Genomic DNA, 6,000 nt, shown 5'->3' with positions numbered 1-6,000 from the left:
AAGTTAACAGACGCATAACTTTCATGTTATTGTCATTTATAGAGATTTTTAACCCTCAAAATGATAGAATAGGAAAAGTAGTTTTGGGTCCATTATAATAATCAGTTAGCAGCTGTCTTGATATATTGATTGAGCTTATCTTCCATTAAGACTATTATTACAAGTAGCAAGTGAAGGCAGGACTGTTCTTCTATTGCAGAACACTTAACGCTTCCCACAAGTCTATACTCATGACGTTGCCTTAGAAAAGGAGCCAGACAATTCCCTGTTCAGAACCACTTTGTAAACTGTGCAGCATCCCCTTACATTAACACTAAAAGCTCCTCTACATGAAAAGAAACAATTTTCATTTATACTCATCACAGCCTTTCAGAGGAGCCCAAGGCTTATTTATTAAATATCACTCAGCACAAAAATTGATTTTATAAGCTAATTAACGCTCTGCAAGAGAAAATTCACTACTGCACCCAGTATTTAAAGGATCTGCTATGATACCTTTGAAGACTTGGAGTACATGGTAGGACAAGCGTTTTGTCTTTGGAGAGGCACAACTGCTGGAGGGCCACATGGAAGATCTTGGGACTCCCTTCCCTATCATTGCTCCATATCTGAAGGTGTACGAAGTTTCAGTCATGTGTAGTCTAGTGCCAAGTATCATAGAGAATGGTTAGAACTTGGATTTAAGTTAGAAAAGTAGAGAAGCTGGAAATACTTTAACCAGGTGCCTGCAGATCCATTCCTTTTAGTTGCGTTACAGGGATAGAAAACATTGTCTGCATTTGTTACGTGAAAAACAGAACTTGCAATTCTTCAATGACATGTTCATTTGTGTTCCCATATGTACTTCATTTAGAAATTTCCTTTGTGGTAGCTAAATCGAGCCATTACAGTTTGGCTGTCCAAAGACATCTGAGAAACTGCCTGTTGGCCACAACATACACAATGAGTCGATACATCTTTGTGGCCACAAAAACAAAACCAGTGTGTATTTGTTGTTATAAGGCAAATACCACATAGGTGTCCATAACAAAACCAAACAAGAAAGTTGAAGAAAGCTTTAATATTTTATTTCTGTTTTTACCTCCTCCACTTGACTGCATGACAAAGGCTATACCAAGTTCTGAAACTCTTGACTCTGAGCATACTATGATATATTACTTAAGATGCCTGAACTCCCACTGTTTTCCAGCATGTCAAGTTCAATAAGGTGAATTCCAGCTGACTTCAATTGGAACTCTTAATGTGTTCCGGCTAATCATCTGATTACAGCAGCCTTCAACTGACTTTCCAATGAACTCTGCAGTTCTTCAGGTTCTTCAACCTCATCCCACCCTAGTGAATACCCTTAGCTGGTTTCCTATTAATTGCCATCTTGGCCCTCAATGAACAGTGAACCATAAATGATGCTTTCTACACTTAGCATAAAGAATTTCTGCTAAAAAAAATGCTAATATTAAAACACTATTTTTTCAAGAAGAGAAAAGAGATATGAGAAGATTTTGGTTATTACATGTCTAATATCCATTGCGGTTCATGAACCCGTAGCGGGTTTTACTATTTACCTGCACAAGTCCATTGCTACAGTATGCATTTAGGCCCCGTGTTACACACTGAAATCCATATGAACCCTTTACACATGTGTACTGGGGTTTAAGTAGACCACAACATGCAGCGTTCAGCACAGCAAGCACTGGAGCAGACTTGAGGTGAGTACATCATGGGTAGGAGATGCATTTGGTCAAATGGATTTCCTGCAGGGCATTCAAGTTGGGGTGGGTAAAGAGGCAAATGCAATTTGAGAAACAGACCACATGAAAATTTAAAGGGACATATCATATTACATTGCATTTCATTTATTTATATAGAGCCAGCAGATTCTGTAGCGCTGTTACAATCAGTGGGATAATTTAACGTAACATACAATAACAAACTGGTACAAAAGGAATAGAGGGCCTTGCTCTTGTGCAGTGGCGTCGCTACAGGGGGGCAAGGGGGGCCCCCTGTTGCCCCCCCGCCGAATTTGTAACCACCCAGGACAGTCCTTGACTGCTAACGACGGCATGGTGCCGTCGCTAGCAGTCCCAGTCAGGTGCTAACGACGGCACCATGCCGTCGCTAGCACTATCTTACCTTGATGGAGGTCTGTGGACCTCCATCACCACCTACCCCGGCGATCTGCCCCTCACACTGAAGGGCATCACCGGGGCCATCCGATCTGCCCGGTGACGTCTCGCGCAATGACGCGATGACGTCACCGCGCAACTTTATTAACAACTGAAAATTGTCAGTTAAAGAGGTATGGGGGCATGCTGCCTAGATGCCTGTATCTCAGGCATCTAAGCAGCTACATACCCCCAACATATACCGTGGGAAAGGTAATCGCCTCACCTTTCCAACGGTATATAGACTGTAAAAAAAGATTAAAAAATATTAAGTTAAAAAAAATAAAAATGGAAAAAAAAATGATTTGGGGGTCTCTAAAGGCAGACCCCCAAATTAAATTATTTAAACATAAAGTAGTTTAACTTTAAAAAAAAAAAAAAGTTTAAGTATTCTAGCTAAATGATCACTGTGGTAGCCAATGTTACCACAGCGATCATATAGCTATAAAAAGTCACATTCCCTTTTTAAAAATGGCCGATACTAATTTTTAATCCTATGATCCCTTTGATCATGGGGTTAAATTTAGCCAACGGTAGAGGGAGGCAATTTTTGAAATCCTAATGAACTGCAAATATTATTAAAATCAGCCATTTAGCCTGTGCGGTACGTGAGTAACCATCTCATCCCTGGAGCCCCTTGCATTTTTACTGCAAAACGTATTTTTGCTGTAAAGTGATTTTTTTTCTCCCTTTACCATCATTTCTTTGGGATTGTAAGGGGAAAGAATGGCGTGTGCTTCTGTGAGTGAATGGAGATATGAAAGGCGTGTGAATGATCAGTAATTAGGGTTGAAGCCTTGACGTGGCATTACTGCTCACGTAGGAAGTTAAATTATGGCACAAAAAGTACACATTTGCAAAAACGACATCCCTTGGGGCATCAAATGAGGGGCTGCATGTGTTTCTAGTACAAACCTGGAGTGCGCAAGACACAAATGAACATGTCGCTATGGTTAGAAAAAACATATTTTCAAGCCAAAGCGACATATTCCATCATTATTTGTGCACTCAACTTTTGTCCTAGAAATACATGTAGCCCCTCATTTGAAGCTCCAAGGGGTGTAGTTTCTTAAAATGGATGAATTGTCTGAATGAGGGAGAGCATGAGTTAATATGTGGATGATTTGTCTGAATGAGGGAGAGCATGAGTTAATGTGATTGTGTGTATCATAGATGTATAATTGTGGAAGGGCAAAGATGGCACAAGCAGGATGTTTGAGCCTTGGGGAACAAGATGGCACAGGCAGGGTGTATATGGGACAAAGATGGCAAATCTTATGTGTGTTATCTGGGTGCTGGCCAGGTTCTATGTGGGCAGTGTGGTTGGGGTGTGCAACCTGTGATCTATCCCTGTAATTTAGGGGGTTTTAAATATACCTTTAATGTCGTGTTTTTATGTGAATTCCAATTGATCTGTACCTGCAAAGCTTGGTTTGTGTGTTCTTCTGTAGATCCATATCTGCTATGCTATGTTTCCATACATTATTTATGTATACCTGCAAATACAGGGTTTGTATGTCTTGTTCAGTTGATTAATACCTGCAATGCTGTTTCCATGTATTGATTTGATCTATACCTGCAATGCTACATTTCATATATTATTATTGTATACCTGCAAATACAGGATTTGTATGTCTGATTCTGTTTATTTGATATATACCTTCAGTGCTGAGATCACAAGTGAATTTCAATTGATCTATACATGCAAAGCTGGGTTTGTGTGTTAATGTGTTGATCTATACCTGCTATCGGCAGCAGGGTCTAATATTTATATATATATATTTATATATATATATCGGCAGCAGGGACTAATATTAGGCCCTAAAATCATTTAGTGGAAAAGTTAAGGTATTGTGTTGTTTAAAGGATTTCAAGGATTAGTCGTACTAAATTGTGGCTTCAGGCTTCCCATGTTGAATGATCAACTATTGTATCGTCCAATAACAAAAGTATCATTCCATAGCACATTACTTTTATATATATATATATGTGTGTGTGTGTGTGTGTGTTTTTTCAGTGGTATGATTTAATGGTGGAAATTATTAATGCCCCCCCAGTTTGACTGTGGTATCTTGTGTGCCCCCCCTATATATTGTTTCTAGAGTCGCCACTGCTCTTGTGAGCTTACAATCTAGTCAGTGGTTGAGGGGGAAGTGAGAGAACTGCTTGGGTGGAGATGAGATAGGGTCCGGATGATCTATAGTAGATTGCTGGTCTTTCGGAGGGCTTGATTAGGATGCTGGCTGAGTGTTAGGAGAAAAAGTTGTACGCTTCTTAAAAAAGTGGGTTTTCAGAAAGTTTTTAAAAAAATGCGTACGAGGAAGAAATTCTGACAAAACAGGATATGGAATTCCAAAGAAGGAGTACAGCACATGTGAAATCCTGAATACAGGAGTAGGAAGAGGTAATGACGTTATGAGAGACACAAGTCATGAGAAGAATGAAGTGGGTGGTTAGGGGTGTGTTTGGGTAAGAGGGTAGAAATGTAGGAGGTACAGAGGTTTAGGGGCTCTGTAGGTCAGGATCAGAAGTTTGAATTTGATTCTGGAGGGTATGAGGAGCCAATGGAGTGACTGGCATCAAATGAGGTGTGGAGACAGAGAAACATTAGTCTAGCTGCAATGTTCAGGATGGATTGGAGAGGTGAAAGGCGGGCGCGTCATCCATAAGTATTTCCAAGAAATACTATGACATAGGAAGATTCTCATATTTTTTTATAAATAGCTTGCATTTTGTATTCCAGCTTCTACACAATCTTCATCATTTCCACAGATGACTTTAGAACCACTGGTCTAAAAACCTTGAAGACCTGCTGGTATTTTTCACAATAGATGGTGAATTGACATGTTATATCCTACAAACATCCTACAAACATATCTATTTGGGCAATGACCCATACAACAAAACACCCCTAAACTTGCCAGGACCAACCAGAGCCGAACCGTAAGCATCACTTTATGGGAGGGCATGATGTCCCGCCCCCACCCGAGGTTCCAGTAACACGCCCAGCCAGGAACCTCTCACCGACACTTTAACACCAGTAGCAATAACCACATAACCCCCCCCACAGCAACCTGGCAAGCTACCCCCCCTCCCCCGGGTGTGACAAAATCCAAAAACAAAAGAAACATTTGTAAACAAGATCACCATAATAACAGGAAACATCACAAAATAAAGGGAGGGAGGGTGGGTCAAACACACCGGGTAGCTGGCACAACAAAAAGCCCAGAACCCCCTTATGCCCCAACCTTATGTAACCCCTTCACTTCCTCCTCCCGGCTGAACTTTCTTTGACCCCCTGACCTAGCCTTGCTCTTTATCCCTGTCAAGGCCCCCTCCATTCCATTCAGACTCTGTGGGCATCAATCCCCTCCTACTCCCAACTCTCTCAAGGCTCTCTGGCACTGGCCCTTCACCTGTGCCACCACTTGCCCTGCCTTCACATATAAATAGCATTAATCCATTCCCCCCAAGTTCCCAAGTATGCCTACAAAGTGCCCTTATGGCATTTTCTGCTAAGAAGATTATACAAAGCACGATACATCGCATAGAAAGTTATTCTTACTGTGTTGGCACGAACAGAGTTCTGTTATAGGAAATAGCCTCTATAAGATAAAGAGTTATTTATGAGAGTCTCCCCACAGCTTAGCTGAGTAAAACACCCTCCATTAGTATGTACATCTAACGTGCGTTTAATGGAACATGATAATATTCACTATCCGCAAGAGTGTTATTTTAAGTAGGAGTACCCTTCACATCCATTAACAAGTCATTTTTAGAAATATTAAGTACAGAAGATTTTGAACAAAAGGGAACTATAAATATTGGCACCTTCCTG

The sequence above is a fragment of the Spea bombifrons genome, chromosome 1 (genome assembly GCF_027358695.1).
Source record: "Spea bombifrons isolate aSpeBom1 chromosome 1, aSpeBom1.2.pri, whole genome shotgun sequence".
Taxonomy (NCBI): Eukaryota; Metazoa; Chordata; class Amphibia; order Anura; family Pelobatidae; genus Spea; species Spea bombifrons.
This window is presented reverse-complemented; position numbering follows the sequence as displayed.